The sequence below is a fragment of the Cryptomeria japonica genome, chromosome 3 (assembly GCF_030272615.1).
Source record: "Cryptomeria japonica chromosome 3, Sugi_1.0, whole genome shotgun sequence".
Lineage (NCBI taxonomy): Eukaryota > Viridiplantae > Streptophyta > Pinopsida > Cupressales > Cupressaceae > Cryptomeria > Cryptomeria japonica.
Window position 1 is genome coordinate 37,010,087 of NC_081407.1, and position 18,022 is coordinate 37,028,108.

Genomic DNA, 18,022 nt, shown 5'->3' on the forward strand with positions numbered 1-18,022 from the left:
ACCACTTTCGAGACATGGAATATAAGTGTTCTTTTTAACCTTTTCAAAGAAATTGTTGGCTAAGTCCTATTTGGAGATGTTGCTCCGACGAGCATGGTGTTCATTTTAGCCCTTTTAAAAGTCTATGTGCAACTATTTAGAGAAAATACTAAAAATGAAAGTTGCATGTTGTCAATTCATCCTCTTAGTTAAACTAGATGAACAAGATATGATATGTTACTTCCCAAAACAAGGCTTTTAATTAACTAGATGATGAAATGCATAAAATTTGCCTTAAATACCATCCTGCACATGTATGTTAGTAATCTAAAAAATCTGATTTCTTGGACATTTCGGACCAGCAAGAAATTTTTGTTAGTTTGTAAACAGAAGTGCTAATCTAACACATGCGCTACCTTTTTGCTCAAAAGTGCTAACTTGTAGGTCAAAAGCGCTAACTCAGACTACAAAAGTGCTACTTTGTGGATACAAAAGCATGATTTCTTTGACAAATGTGCTAACCTAGAACACAAATGCATGAACCTGTAATGCAAATGCGTAGACTTTAAGACAAAAGCGCTAACCAAAAATACTCATGCGCTAACCCATGGTGTAAATGCGCTAACCTAGAAGGTAAATGTGCTAACCTAGGATGCAAATGCACTAACCTGCGGAACAAAAGCGCTGTCAGAATTCACACATGCATGAATTTGCATTACAAATGCGTTAATTTTATTATTTGTCAATTTTAAAGGTATATGCGAGGTTTATGAGCCCCACGATGAGTGCCAAAATGTGTCGACTTGAATTTCATCCTCAGAATATTACCAGCAATAAGTTAGTTTCACAAAATACAAATGGAAATAATACAGGAAATCCAAATTCAACCAATGAAACTACATGAAGTACATATGAAATAAAATACTAATATTACCTTCATGGCTTATGTCTCATTGTGTCCTAACTCCACTGTTCTTGGTTGCAGATGGTGTGCTCTCAGACAATGCACCGATGGCTTCCAAGATAGCATATGAAGAATGAACTGATAACTTGTAGTTAACTGATACTATGATATGCAATACTACATGATTTTGCTAAAATGATTATGCTAAATGATATTTGCTATTTGCTTCAAAACTAAAACTTACAGATGCATATGATTAGCTTGCAAAATACACTTGAAAATCTCTTGAAGTCTAACTCTCTCTCAACTGAAGCTCTTGATTTTATAGACTTTGAGAGGGTGAGATGATGTGGTTTAGATCAATGGTCATGATCAGATCTACAGATTTGAATGGCTATGAGCAAAGGTGAAGGTTGAGAGAAAGGGGGAAAGAAAAGACAAGTGTCACTCATCTCACCTTGACTGGTTTGCTGACTAAAGAAATCTAGGGATGGTTGGAAGAAATTTAGGCATGAGAGGACAAGTGGACTCAAGTCCTTCCTAAGATGTAGGGGGTGTTGGAGCGAATATAGGAAATGGTTATGAAATATGTGTACGTACACAATTTTCATTAAGTTTGGAGGTTGAAGATAAATGATGAATTAGTGTTTAAGAAATATTAATTTCCTTAGCCACATGTTTGATGAGTTGGCAAAGGGAAGATGAACTGGAGATGGAGGGTGAGTTGGAAAAGGGATTAAATAATTTTGAGAATTACTTAATATTTGAGACTATAGGATAGGATAATAACCATTAAATATTAGATATTTAATTAACTTGATTAAAAGGATAATTAAATATTAGATATTTAATTAATTAGAAGAATAGAATAGATTAATTAATTAATAAATTATTAATTAATAGAAAGACACGAAAAATGAATTAAATAAATTAATCTTTTCAAATTAACTATTTAATAGAAGAATAATTATTAAATATTTATTTAATTGCTCATAGCCAATTTTTATATACAACAGTAGTTATGAATGTTTCTATTTCAATTCCTTCTCTTTCTAGTAATCATCCAAAATCATCCCATGCTTGATCATTTTCTCATTTAAATCTACTAATTCCAACTCTACTACTTTTTCTACAAGTATTTTCTTGAAGCATTCCTTATTCCACTGTTTTAGCTTATTCTTGATAAAATTTAGCCTATTGACTAGGCAATAGCTTATAGTCCATGTGAAGATATTTATTTTAGACCACCATTCATCAATTCTTTTTTTCAATGATGTATTGCACCACCCCATATTCTCAAATTTGAAGTATCCCGCATTTGTCTTTTGGCTTGTCTTGATCTCCAATTGAACATGGAAATGGTCAAGTGCTGAGATAGGGACAATATTGGATTCACATCTGAATTGATCTATTAGCCACCCTAATCCCAATACATACCAATCTATTCTTTTTTGATATATTTGTAAAACATGCCCTTTGGTTTGTCTAGGTGTATTTACCATTTTTTGGAATGCTACTAACATCTGCATTTGTTATGAAGCTTCTGAAATCTATAATAACTTTGTTAACTTTTAGAAGTCCTCTGCTCTTCTCATCAAGGTCTAATATTGAATTAAAATCTTCCCCTAAAATCACCTTGTCCCCTAAAATCACTTTGTCTTCATTCAATGATTTGATTTTTTTCCTATACAACTCCAGATTCTCAACTTCTCCTTTATACAAATTGGTGCATAGATGTTGAATATGCAAAATTCTATATTTGCCATATGACCTTTGACTCTACAAAACATCCAGTTTTTATTTGATTCTTTTAATATGATATTTATGTTAAAGGGTGACCATATTATCTTAAGGCCTCCCACAATACCATTTGCCTCCTAGAAGAGTCCTTTCTATCTCTTACAATATTTTAAAATTTTAATCCCTCTTTTGTTTCAATTTTAGTTTCTTGAAAATCACAATGTCGACTACTAATTTTCTATATGATACTTTATTAATAATTGTTTGTCAGTGGCTGTGAGGCCCCTGACATTCCATGTGACGATCCTTATTGCCCTCCAAGGGAGGACTTTGCTCCCTTGGATTTAGATAGGAATATTTCAAGATGCCATGCAAACCTTTCTTTATAACCTCTTCTTCTCTCTTTTGTTTGTTTGTTTTTCTTCCTCTACCTTTGTGGGAGTTACCTATAACGTCCTAAAATTGCGACACTTGCAATTTCGACTACATTTGGGTCTTCACAATGGCGATGCAACACTGAACCTGAATGGAGACCCCAAAACCTGTTTATGACACCGAAAATTGCATTTTTCTACACCTTGGCATGATCCCTCCTTGCACCCTCCTGTCCTGGGAGATGGGACCATGGCGCCCAGTGCCCTGGTCCTTCAGGACTAGGGTGCCCAGCGCCCTGGTCCCCCAGGACCATGGCACCCAGCGCCCTGGTCCCTGGCCCTATTTTGGGCCCGGTCTCTTTTGGGCCTCGGGTCTTTATGTTTGCAATTCGGGAAATAATGTTTCCTGGTCGGCCTAAGGTCGGAAAAATCAGTCTATCAGCCCTAATTGACAAGTATATAAACTACATTTCCTCTCCCATTTTGGGGAGGGAGGACATATGTGTGCAAGACGCGGAAGCGATATTAAAACACTCAAACATTCAAGCATTCAAGCATTCAAGCATTCCTTCAAGCAATTGAGCATTCTAAGTCTCCATTCAAGGCTAAGTGTTGCATTCAAGACAAGGATCCAACCATTGAAGAGGAGATCACATACAACATACAACATACAACAACATTTACACCTTCGCATGTAAGAATACAAACATTCTTACAACAAGGTATCAGTACTTGTTTACATTACAATCATTTACATTTACAACATTCTCATTTCTTGGTTAATTCCAAAACCGAGGTTTGACCTAAGGGCAAACCCCTAATCCCTAACCCCCCAATCATCCTCTCTTTTCTGTGTGTAGGTTGCAGGTACGCGGCTGTAATTGAAGATCTGGAATCCTTGTGCAGAGACGAACAGATCCCCCTTCATTTTGTGGATTTTTTGGAGGACCGTGTGCACGCCGGGCGCCATCGTCCCATCAAATTTCGCTCAAATTTGCAGGACAGCATTGTCTCGACATTTTACTACTAATTCCAGGTCCGCAGCTTCATCCCATGTTTCTATTTCTGTCTGCAAACGAATCTTTCTTACTTTCACCTACACTCCTAATTCAATCCTTCTATCTACATTCTTTACAAAAGAGGGTAGCCTTGCCGTCACAACCCTTGAAACTCATTTAAAATCTAGTCTTGCATTGTGTGAGATTGGATCTTGTGGGTTTCAACCCCTCTTTTGAATGTAAAGTCTCTCCTAAGTGAAAACCATCAATCCTAGTGACCTCCTTTCTCTCTCCTTGGAGTGGAGTTGGGGAGGGGAGAACAACTAGGGTTCGATCGCTTTTTCCGCTTTACATTTTGGTGAACCCGACATGAACATCCTTTCTGATTATTCATGGTTAGATCTGAAAATTGGATGCCTTGATTACATTTCCATGTTTGATCTTTTGCAAATTTTAGAGGTTAATTGCATGAAAACCCTAAGTTTTCTTTTTTGAGCTTGCGAAATGTCTAAATGTTAATGCTTGTTTTAGATCTACCCTTCTATTGCAAATTATCAATTCATATTTGTGCTTTAATTCTAAAAATTAAGTGGTTAAGTATCAAAACCCTAATTTTTAAAACCCTCTTGATTCAACCTTTGACAGACAATTTCACTGATCAAAACATCTCCAAATCAGCTGTAACTTTGGATTCCGCAACAAAATCATAATATCTTTCATCCCTGAAAATTTGGAAAAAAGTTGCGAGGACCGTGTGCACCCCGAGCGCCATTGTCCCCGACATTTTTTCCAAAATTTCGAGAGCTAGATCTTACTGTATTTTTCTGCTAAAATCCAGAATCTTGGCTGATTTCATCAATTCTAACACTTTCAAAATTAAAGTCAAAATTGGTCTAGTGATTGCTTGAATTAAGGCTCCTAATCATTCAAAAATTGTTGAAATTGAAATTTTGTGTCAAAATTGTGTTCTTACTGTCCTAAATCTGAAAAGTGTGTCGGCATTCATTCGAAATTTCAGTGCTTTATTCAAATTCTTGCAATTTGTGACGTTTGAAATTAAGTGTTTAATTGCAACAACTTTGATTTCCGCTCTCAAAATCAAATTTTGCATGAAATTGAGTCAACTTTTAAATTTCAAAGCTTGCATTTCTCTTAGTATTCCCTCTAAAATCATAAAATTCAAAATTTCAGTTTCCATCTCTTTTTCAAAATTCAAATTTTGCATTTTTCAACAATCTTGGTAGGGTTCAATTTTGAGATTGCAACTTTAATTTGGCCTATCTACAGATCATAAAATCACTCAATTTTTTCAGATTAACTTTAAAATCATCATAACTTTCATCCCTGAAAATTTCGAAAAAAGTTGCGAGGACCGTGTGCACTCCATTCGCCACGGTCCCTGGCATTTTTTCTGAAATTTCGGGAGATTGTCGTGATTGCATTTAACAGCCTAAATCTAGGAGATTGGCTGATTTTATTGAAATTTGCTACCTCTAAATTCAAAATTCTCTCCCTCTCTAGTGCATGAGTTTTACAACAATAAGCCCTACTTACACTATTCCCGTTAGACGAAGCCGTAGAATTAAGTCTTTCCAAGGTTTAATTACCGAGGAGATGGAACCTAATTTGAATAGCCTTTTTAACGAGGACACGAGTAATTCCTCTAATCCTCCTAATGATGAAGAAGCTCTCCATGAGGTTTTTGTACAACAAATTTTGAAATTGGATAACCAATTTGATGATTTTCAGCAATGGATGTCCCAAGAATACCCCGATAGTCAAGCTCTTTCATTAATTGAGGGTCTAAAACGTATGGTTCAAAGTGATAAGAATGGAATTGATATTTTGCGTGGTATTGCACACATTGTGGATTCGAATGTGATGCCTATGAAGAGTTGTGCCGAAACTTTAGGTTATACACAACCTCCTACTCAAGTCAATCATTCTATTCTGTTGACAACTTCTATTGCTAGCATACCTACCTTTACATCAAACATAATGACTACTTCTATACAAGACATTTCGCCTATGATCACCAATCATGGGGCAATCCTTCCTCTTCAATTAACCCTCTCCCTTCCTTCAATCCAACTTCTTCATTCATTCCTTCAATAAGTGTTCCTATTATATCTCCACAAATGAATATGACGCAAGGGGGCAATTCATTTAACCATTCCATTCCTCCTTGTAGTGCTCCTCTTTTCCAATCATCTCCTATGACTAACTATCATAGTGTCTCGCCACCTTACTCTCAATCAATACCTTCTTTCAATAACATAATACCTCCATCACAATCTAACACGTCTAATATGAACTCCTCGACTGAAGCGACCATTAACAATCTTGCACAAACTGTCTCTTCTTTACAGCAACAAATTGCCTCTATGAATCAATCTAAGTTTAGTGTGCCCGCATTTGATGTTGCGAGCCCACTTTCTCTTGACATTGTTCGAGCTATCCCCCCTAAACATGTTGAAATCCCGCATTTGGAGCTTTATAATGGTAAAGGTGATCCTCTAACACATGTTAAGACTTTTCAAACAATATGTACCGATTTTGCTTATGACCAAAGGTTGCTTGCAAAACTGTTTACTAGGACATTAAGAGATAAAGCCCTACAATGGTATTGCTCATTGCCTTCTTATTCTATTACTTCTTTCCAACAACTTGCAAATGCTTTCATTCAACAATTTCAAAACAATATAGGTCCTAAAGTTACTTTGATTGATTTAATGCATTGTAAACAAGGTGTTAAAGAAAAAGTGACTGACTTCATTGGTAGATATAAGCATTTGTATGCTCAAATTTCTTTTCCAGTATCTGACAATGATATTCAAAGAATCTTTATTTCTAATTTACAAAAAGATATTAGAGAAAAACTTCTGTTTTCTGAGTTTACTTCTTTCCAATAGTTGTGTGCAACTCTTCACAATTATCAACTGACTGTGAGTCAAATGGAACAAGCAAATCCTACGGCTCCGAGTGATAAGGGTGATAGTAGTCAACAACCATTTGGAAAGTTTAAACCAAACAGAGAGTCCGTTAAGTTCAATGAAAACATCATCAACAACAATGTGAATGCAGCATCAGGTGTGCCTCCTATTTCTAAGTTTTTCAAGAAAGAAAGAAAGTTTACTCCTTTGAATGAATCATTGCATAGTATCATGAATAAGTTATTGGAACAAAATGTGCTTACTCTCCCTCCTATAAAGCAAATAGATCCTGCAAAGATTAATTCACCCTATTTTGATAACAAATCTTTTTGTCAATTTCATCGTCAACCTGGGCATGATACTGAAAAATGTTTTGCTTTAAAGGGTAAAATTCAAGATTTGATTGATAATAATACTATCTCTGTTTCTGGTGTGAATGATAAAGGAAACACATCTGTAGCTCCTCCTAACCAAAATCTTAAGATTTTTACTGATCCATTACCTTCTCATACCTCTAATGTGATTGAGACTAATGATTCCTCTTTCTCATCTGATGGTCTTGTGTCTATGACTCCGAATGTGATTAACTTTTTAGAGCAGCATAAACTCCCTAAAGAACCTTCCATCACATTTGATTCTAGTGAAACTATTAGGGCACCTGGTGGTCCTTTATATATAGTTGCAAAAGTCAAGAATACACCTTGCCGTGGAGTGCTTATTGATCCTTCTTGCATGGTTAATGTTATTACTAAAGAATTTCTCTTTACTTTACAATTGAATCAAGTGATCTATGACAAAACAAATGTGGTTGTGAAATTATTTGATTCATTTTCTTCTCCTGCAATTGGTTCTATTACATTACCTATTGAAGTTCATAACAAATCCCATGATGTGAACTTTGCTATTATTCCATCATCCGAACAATTTCGTGTGAAGCTAGGCTATCCTTGGCTATCTTCCATGAAAGCTATTGCTTCTCCTATTCACAAGTGTTTGAAATTTTCCCATAATGGTGAAGTTGTTACTATCAATCATAGTCTCTTTAAACCAGCTAAAAGAACTTCTAGCGTTCCTATTGATTATTTTTGGCCTAAACAATTCCAATCTCTTCCACCGCGAAGTGATCATCTTTTCAAATCTTATCAAAAGTGGAAAACAGATATGATCCTATCTCTAAGTGAACCTAGAACACCCAAACTTGATATTCCTATCATTCTTGAGAAGGAAGTTCTTCCTTTGAAAGATAAAACTAATGTCTTTCCTCAAGAAGATTCCCAACCCATTCCTATGGATGTGACTATGTCTATGTCTAATAAAATTTCTAAAAGTAGACCTATACCTCCTCGTCATGATGGACTTGGTCTCCTTCCTAAACCAAATATTCCTCCTTTATATGGAGCAGTTCCTCCTCCTTCCTCTTATAGAGAGAAGAGACCTTCCTCTTATCCTATTATCCAACCTAAGAAACCACAACCTAAACATCCAAGTGATAAGGATGAGAACATTCCTCCTCCTCAATCTTCTCCACTTCCTACTAAGACTAGACGAAATCGTTCTGCGCGTGAACGCCAATGAAAGCGTCGTCTTAGAGCTCAGGCAGCTGCTTCTCAATCCCCAAAAACACCTTCAACAAGCATTATTCCATTTTCTCCAAAATCTCCTAAACATAAGATGCAGGATGGTTTTGATCCTGTGTGAGTGAAAGATCCTATTTTTATAAATCTTGATGATGATATGGATGAAACTGTTATTCATGATGAAAATGTTACTCCTCTTCATGTTGATAGTGAATATGAATATGTTGATATTGATAACCATTTATCTAACGAATTTTCTAAAGCACTTATCCTAGCTCCTAGACAAGAACAACGTGGCTTGGAACATGAACATAGCCCTTGTTTGGATCTTGTGATAGCTCCATCTGCTGTGTTGGATGTTCCTCCTCTAGCGTGTTTCCTGCCTTCCCGAAATATTGATTAGCAAGATCGGGGGGTAGATGACGTGCTAGACTAGTTTCATTAGCATAGCAGACTCTCTCCTCCTCTCTTTCTTTTGTTACTTCTTCTATGTGTTATTCTCATTCTTCTATTTGTTGTCCTTAGTGTTGTCTACTTGAGGACGATGCAAAGCATTGAGATCTCTTTTGGTCTCTCTCATGTTGACTCAAAAGACACATGTGTTCCCTTCTTCCAGGTGACCTTCCTTGATTGGGGAATGAAGAACAATTATGCATACATACATATGATATACATGAATTATCATACAGCATACTGACCCCGAAGAAAGCGAAGTCACCTCGTGCTTTGTGTTTTGTGTCTATTATCCTTGGGTTTATCTCACACTTGGGGGCTAAATCTTTGTGATAACGTGCTCCTTTCCCTTCTCATTTCTTATGTGTATCACTACCTTAAAGCAATCACCCCCGTTGAGGCGTGTGCGATCGCTTTAACGTAGGGGGCATACACCCCGTCTATCCCTTCAGGATACTTGAAAATTTCTTGGCGAACTTAGCTTTGCCTTGAAAATTTTTGGTATTCCTCTTGCACGACTCATAGTGAGGGAACCTTACTACTGACAGTCATGGTTCTCCCTTGTGATCTTCCCTTTTACTTTTTCAATCGAAGTCGTAAGATCCTTAGTCCACTGGGGGCTTGGTGTGTCTTGCCTCCTTGACATGGTGAAAGTCTTTCAATTTTGTTTCCTTGTACTTTATCGGAAGTATGGGTGTACGCTTATACTCTCGCTAAAGTGGGGGCTAAATGTAACGTCCTAAAATTACGACACTTGCAATTTTGACTGCATTTGGGTCTTCACGATGGTGATGCAACACTGAACCTGAATGGAGACCCCGAAACCTGTTTATGACACCGAAAACTGCATTTTTCTGCACCTTGGCATGATCCCTCCTTGCACCCTGCTGTCCTAGGAGATGGGACCATGACGCCCAACGCCCTGGTCCCTGGCCCTATTTTGGGCCCAGTCTCTTTTGGGCCTCGGGTCTTTATGTTTGCAATTCAGGAAATAATGTTTCCTGGTCGGCCTAAGGTCGGAAAAATCAGTCTATCAGCCCTAATTGACAAGTATATAAACTACATTTCCTCTCCCATTTTGGGGAGGGAGGACATATTTGTGCAAGACGCAAAAGCGATATTAAAACACTCAAACATTCAAGCATTCAAGCATTCAAGCATTCCTTCAAGCAATTGAGCATTCTAAGTCTCCATTCAAGGCTAAGTGTTGCATTCAAGACAAGGATCCAACCAGTGAAGAGGAGATCACATACAACATACAACATACAACAACATTTACACCTTCGCATGTAAGAATACAAACATTCTTACAACAAGGTATCAGTACTTGTTTACATTAGAATCATTTACATTTATAGCATTCTCATTTCTTGGTTAATTCCAAAATTGGGGTTTGACCTAAGGGCAAACCCCTAATCCCTAACCCCCCAATCGTCCTCTCTTTTCTATGTGTAGGTTGTAGGTACACGGCTGTAATTGAAGATCTGGAATCCTTGTGCAGAGATGAATAGATCCCCCTTCATTTCGCGGATTTTTCGGAGGACCGTGTGCACGCCGGGCGCCATTGTCCTGTCAACTTTTGCTCAAATTTGCAGGACAACATTGTCTCGACATTTTACTACTAATTCCAGGTCCGCAGCTTCATCCCATGTTTCTATTTCTGTCTGCAAACGAATCTTTCTTACTTTCACCTACACTCCTAATTCAATCCTTCTATCTACATTCTTTACAAAAGAGGGTAGCCTTGCTTTCACAACCCTTGAAACTCATTTAAAATCCAGTCTTGCATTGTGTGAGATTGGATCTTGTGGGTTTCAACCCCTCTTTTGAATGTAAAGTCTCTCCTAAGTGAAAACCATCAATCCTAGTGACCTCCTTTCTCTCTCCTTGGAGTGGAGTTGGGGAGGGGAGAACAACTAGGGTTCGATCGCTTTTTCCGCTTTACATTACCCTCTTCTATCTATTTTTTTCCTTCCTCTACCTTTGAGGATTTGTCTTGATGCTGAAGAGTAATTCGTGAATGCTCTTTTTATTATTTCAACTTCCCTTATATTGGCTTCCCCAAATAACATTGTATCATCTATAAACTTTCCATGTGTTATTGGATCCAATCCTTCTTCTATTTGAATCCCTTTCCATAACTTAGCTTCCTTGAACTTTCTGAAGTGTCTACCCATAGCCTCGACCATTACAACAAAGAGAAAAGGTGAATATGGGTCTCCATGTCTTAATCTATTAGTAGCATTGAAGAAATCACACATTGATCCATTCACCACCACTAAATATTTGGGGGTTGATATGCATGCCTTTATAATTTTCAACCATTGCTTATTGAATCTGAACCTATTCATTACTTTCAGTAAAAACTCCCATTTTACTCTATCATAATCTTTACTTACAGCTAGCTTTATGAGCATACCATTAATCCTTTCTTTTGAGATAGTGTGAAGAGTCTAAGAGGTAATGATGATGTTGTCCACGATTTCTCTCCTTGGAATGAAGCTATTATGTTCTTCATAGGTAATCTTACTTAAAATTAGTTTTAATCTATTAGCTAATGCCTTGGAGAAGATTTTGTAGAGTGTATTACATAGAGATATCAGTCTATAATCACCAAAATACAAATAGACTTCTTTCTTTGGATTCAACACTATTTTCGTATTATTGATATCTTTTATAAATCTTCTGCTTTTATGAAAATCATCCACCAATTTTCAAACTTTTGTTCCTAGTATGTTCCAATATTCTTAATCGAATTTGTAGGAAATCCATCAAGGCCTAGTGTCTTTTCTAGCTATAACTGGAAAGTAGTCACCCTGATCTCTTCTACTGTGAAAGGCTTGGTTAATCTAATGTTATCCTCTTCCTAGATGCACATAGGAATTTTTGATGATAATTCATCTGAATAGGAGTTCATGGGCTTCACTATATCTGCCAATATTCTTTGGAAACATTTCACCTCTTCAGCCTCTATACCTGAACTTTTCCTCCCAATTGTGCCATCCTTTGTGGTTGTTTCTTCAACACAATTTTTGTCTCTTCTTGATTTAGTTGAAGAATGGAAGAATTTCGTATTAGAATCCCCTATTTTAATCCCATTTAACAATAGTTCTAAATGTTTCTCTTTTAGTTCTTTTTCTTCCTAGGAATCCTCCAAAAACATCATGTTCTCGATGACTTTCTCATTTAAATCTGTTAATTCCTATTCTACTACTTTTTTTCAAACATGTTCTTAAAGCATTCGTTATTCCACTACTTTAGCTTATTCTTGATCAAATTTATCCTCTTGACTAAGTAATAGCCGATTGTCCCTGTGAAGCTATTGTTTTCAAACCACCATTCTTCAATTCTTGTTTTCAATGATGTATTGTGCCACCAAATATTCTCAAATGTAAAGTATCTCGCTTTTGGCTTTTCGCTTGTCTTGATCTCCAATTGAATAGGGAAATGGTTAGGCACTAGGACATGGAGAATACTAGATTCACGTTTGACTTGATCTCTTAGCCACCCTAAACCTAAGAAAAACGGTCTAATCTCTTTGATATGTTTGTAAAACCTGCTCTTCAATTTGTCCAAGTGTATTTACCTATTTCTGGAATGCTATCAATAAATTCTGCATTTGTTATGAAGCTTTTGAAATTGGTAATAACATTGTTAACTTTTAAAAGTTCCCCACTCTTCTCATCAAGGTCTAATATTGCGTAAGAATATCTACTTAAAATCACTTTGTCTTCATTCAATGATTTGATCTTTTCTTTTATATAACTCTAGATTCATGATTTCTTTGTACAAATTGGTCCATAGATGTTGAACAAGGGAAATTCTATATTTTTCATACAATCTTTGACTCTACACAACATCTAGTTTTGGTTTGATTCTTCTAATGTGATATCCGTGTTCAAGGGTGACCACATTATCCAAGGCCTCCTAGTGGCCTATGATAATACCATTCACCTCCTGGAAGAGTCATTTCCATCTCCTACAATATTTTTAATTTTTTAATCCCTTTCTTGTTCCAATTTTAGTTTCTTGCAAAATCACAATGTCAGATGTTAATTTTTCTACATAATGCTTTATTAAATGTCATTTACCAATAGCCTTGAGGCCCTTGACATTCTACGTGATGATCCTCATTGCCTTCCAAGGGAGGACTTTGCTCCCTTGGATTTAGATAAGAAGTTTTTGATGCTTTGCAAACCTTTCTTTGCCGCCTCTTCTTCCCTCTTTTGTCTATTTTTTTTCCTTCCTCTACCTTTATGGGAGTTCCCTAAGAATATAGCCGTCAATTGGCCTATACACTGGATCCACCACCCCCAATTCATCATCCCCCAAACACTCTTCTTCCTATTCCTAATCTTCCTGGATTAGCTGAGCATTCCCTCTTGACCCTATCTCTTCTTGTTTTTCTCTTTTACTATTGATCGTATTTTTCAAGGTATCCTTATGATTTGGTTCCTTGATTGTTTTTTGTGCCATTCAAATATTCTTTCTCATGTTCATCTTGTCAATAATTGTTTACTTTTGGTTACCCTCATTTTCCTTTGCTACATCTTTTGTAGCATTCTCTCCTTTATTCCAAGCCACAACCTCTATTGTCTGGTTATTTTCCATAACCATGAGCTTGATGTTATCCCTTACCTCAATTGACTTTGTGTTGACAACAATGCAAAAACTAAGAGGGGGGGGGGAGGTGAATCAGTTTTCTCAAAAACTTATCTCAACTTAAACACAAATCAGATCTGATAGATAACAGTGAAAGCACAAATCAACACCACATCAATGAAATACATAACACCAAGTTTTTTGATGTGGAAAACTCGGTTAAGGGAAAAACCATGGTGGGAACCTACCCACAATGAGATAATACCCTGTTAGGAGTAAATGAAATATTACAATGGGGAATGCACATGCATTTAGACACATTGCCTAGGGCTCACTGCTCAAATCACAAAACAAAGAAGGGCTACAACCCTTAGGGAAGACTCACTGCCTTACAAGAAGACTCACTATCTTACAAAAACATTTGGAAGATCATGAATTGATAAAGTAGCATCTCCTCATGCTTGGTTACAGTTCTGGTTAAGCACACAACACATATTTTTCTCTTTTGCACCTCTTCACACTTTTGAGCAAATGATTAATACATTATTCGCTCACTTGATACCTCACACAATGATTATTACATTCATTTATACATGACATCAACCTATCTTTCAAGGTCGACTCAACACATTATAAATTACAAAGATATGACAATTCACGCTACAATAATGCATGCAGACCAAAACAATGTTGGCTAAGACATAGTATGGACCTAAACAACAACCTCGAACGTGAAACACCTCCAAGAATTATGCCTTGATCATCTGCAACATGCCACAATCATCATGTCGGCCAAGAACATGAAGAACACCATCGGACTAAGAAAATCACCCATAACATGCTCAACGATCAATGCAGACCATCAATATGCATAACACACAATCTAGAAACATCCACAAGCAACGTGAATCACACCGCAACAACCACATCAACTTGGATTACTAGAATCATCACCATCTCTCTACTGGAGCTCAAGAACATCAACAAAACTAATTGTCAAATTGAAAGATTCATTTGCAGACCTCCAAATCATGAACCACTCGAACCGAGGACACGCATCAATGTCCCAAACACATCCCACACATCCACACATAAAGATATTGCAATTCCGGAGCAATGCACATCGATTTACCGAACACTGGCAACACTAAACAACTAAGAAACCAACCACAATACCGGATCTCATAACTCGATCAATCTTCATGTGGACCACTGAAATTTTAGCTGAATCAACTAGAGATAAGTATCTCAAAACCCTTTAATCTATATCAGCTCCACTGCAACACACTGGCCAAACCAACTCACTTAGTCTGACTACAACACTGAAACACACAAAGGAATATGTTGACATCAATGACAACACATCACTCAACAAAATTCTCAACAATATCCAACACTTTGTCTCCTTTGACAATGTATTATCCATCTCATTTGGTACCCACTTATACTTCATTTTCTTAGCCATCTTTTTGTCTTCCTCCTTTCGATTTCTTTTTGCTACCTAGATTGATTTGGTGTTACACCCCATTTCCATGCGACCTCTACTCCGACATTGTAAAAAAAAGGATTTGTCTTCTTAAACTTCCACTTTCTATATCCATTGATCTCTATTTGCATATAATCAGATCTTTGTTGGAACTTTCTTGACTGACACAATCTTTATCCTTGAATATAGACATGAGTCATATTAACAAATTTGACATCAATATCCAAGTTGTCTTAGAGATCTTCCTATTTCTTCTAGACATTCCTTCAAGCAATATTTTGTTGGTAGATTATATAAATGGATCCAAACTATTTTTTCATAATTGTCTAGTCGAAGTGGCTCAAAATTAGGAAACCGGTTTTGAATATAAAGGGGTGCATCCCCCATTATCCATAATCCACCTTGCGAAACTTTGTCTCGGTCTTCAATAGAGGCAAAAATAACCTTAAAGAAATCCCTAGGTAGGAATTTGACTATTTCTTATGTCTTCCAGCTCTTAGTTATCCATGCCCTAATTCTGTTTTGATCTTTTCTAAGGCATATGAAGCGACAAATGATTGCTAGGTCTTCCATTACGCACACATCCATGACAACCTCAGAAGAAACATCAGTTGTCTAAATTCTATCATTTTCAATATAACTAATGGGTTCACCTTCTCATTTTAGAGACTTTTTATGATGTCTGTCCTCTTCCGTATCTTTGTTTGGATATAACTAATTTGCCATATTCTCACTACTATAAAAGTAGGTTTTACTTTAAATTAATATTCTACACTCACAAAGCATTAGATTTGACTTGCAAACAAACATGTAAGAAAAATGGAAACCCTATAGACCTATCAACAATATTTATTCTAAATATAATATAAATAATAATTTTTTTAATTCTAAATAAATAAATTTATTTTGTTCAAGGATATTTAAGCCAATACGGTTCCAAGGGTCAAAACAGTCTTTATGATCAATATGGATTTTTTGTGAGTTCTATCCAAGTACTAATCTCCCAAGCTGAGCACTTTTATGTAATCCTCATATCATGAAGAATACAATGCAAAATGACCCCCTGATTTTGGATGACTATAAATTAAACTTCTTTGTACTAGATGTATAATGCAGTTGATTCCACCAAAAGAATCTACAGTTTATCGCACAAAGAATTTCGTATATACAAATTTCCAAGACAAAGTAAATCATTTTTTTACTTTATATATTAATCATAATATATATATTTTTTATTTTTATTCATAAATTTATGTTTACAATAATCTTATTAAAATTATAATTGTTTTATTTATTTTTTATAATTTTAAGATTATATTTAATAACAAATATATTATTATTTTATATTACATATTATAACATACAAATTAGTGTAAAATTTAAGATTGAACAACAGTAATAAAAAAAAGCTCTAAATGAACCCTTCTTTTGTTTCTACACTATCCATGAAATCCAAGAAAAACAAGAAGGAAACAAAATATGAATCCCCAAAAGAAGAGGAGTCAAAAACATATAAAAATAAAATAAAATAAAACAAATGAAAAGAATCTTTCTTCTTTCGGTTAACGGTAGCGGAATCCAAGAGAATTGAATTACCTTGAACCATATAATTAGTTTAGTTGTTTCGTTTCCCCTTCCATTCCCAATTTGCACTTGGATTTAAATTTCCCAAACCATGAGATGCACTAGAATACTCCGTCCTCTTATTTTCGCTTTATTTATCTGCCAAATCCACTTTTCCAAAACAAAATTTCCCACTGAAATGGGCAAATTTTTTTTTTAATAATGGCGAGAAGAGACTGACCACATAAGTTACTCAACAGAGACAAATACAATATAAAAAAACAAAAAAAAATGATCAACTCTGATTTTGCTTTCTCTGTACACATGTCCATGTGCAGTTTTTAATAACTCTAAAGATCTATGCACTGTTTAAACTTCAGATCAAAATTCAAGGTTAGAGATTGTACAGTGATCACTTAAAGCTGTTGATCCCGTCGAGTAGCTTATTTGGGTCATCTGAATTGCAGCTTTTACAATCGTCTTCAAGGAGGTAAGGGCTAAGGCCTTGTATTTGTGTATTGTGTATCGGATTTTGAAGTTATTTGCATTGTACCCAATTTGACAAATCCCAGTTTGGGTATTTTGAATTTTTTGCATTGAACTTGACTTAAAATAATCCCAGTTTGGGCATTTTAAATGTATTTGCATTGGACCCAATCGAACAAAATGTCAATTTTGACATTTTGAACGTATTTGCCTTGAGCTTAGTGGAATGAAATTTGAATTTGGGCATGAGGTTATTTGTATAGAACCCAAGTAACTGAATTCCAATTTGGGATGGTTACCGTGAGATAAATAGAGTCTGAGTACTCTTTTATCACATCAGTACCCACATGAGATGAGATGATTTTTAATATTCTTTAGGCCTAAATGGTCCGTAAAGCCTCTTAATAAAACAATGCGAATTGGGATGGTTACGCTGAAGAGAACAATGCATATGGTTGCTCCGACTTGAGCATTTCGATAGATTCTGAACTGTATTTTAATTGCATCAAGATGCATACGAGATGAGATGAATTGAAACAAAAAAACTTTTAATGTTCTTGAGGCCAAAATGTTCCTTATGATCTAGTGCGTTCACATATTAAATCAATATCCAGCGGGATAAAGATACTATGGCATCAAAATACTTTAGGTCAAAATGGTCAGTAGCATATCTCAGACTGCATTGTTTAATTAATCCCCTATGAGATAAGACAATCTCTAGTATCCTATGGGCAATAATGGTTTGTTGTGCATATCACAGTGCATGCATTTAAATCAATACCACACGAGATAACATAAGACCATTTTTAATTTACATAAGAACAAAATGCTTGTAGGACCTAGCAGAGCTAGTTTTTTTAAAAGATTAATTATGGTATGTTTATTTTTAGAAAAATTGTCCAGGCCTTGTTTGATTGTTCTGATTTA

At 35.8% G+C, this 18,022-nt stretch overlaps 1 protein-coding gene across 5 annotated transcripts in view; it reads left to right on the top strand.

The window, feature by feature from the left end:
• The first annotated feature begins 16,635 nt into the window (after positions 1 to 16,635).
• LOC131050925 (ubiquitin carboxyl-terminal hydrolase 2) overlaps positions 16,636 to 18,022 on the top strand; it is a 65,568-nt gene continuing 64,181 nt past the window's right edge. For 3 of the 5 annotated variants that reach the window (XR_009107057.2, XM_057985244.2, XM_057985243.2), the window contains exon 1: positions 16,636 to 17,099. The gene's annotated coding sequence lies outside the window, so the exon portion shown is untranslated. The remainder of the gene's footprint in view (positions 17,100 to 18,022) is intronic. The other 2 variants (XM_057985242.2, XM_057985241.2) reach the window with 2 other exon arrangements.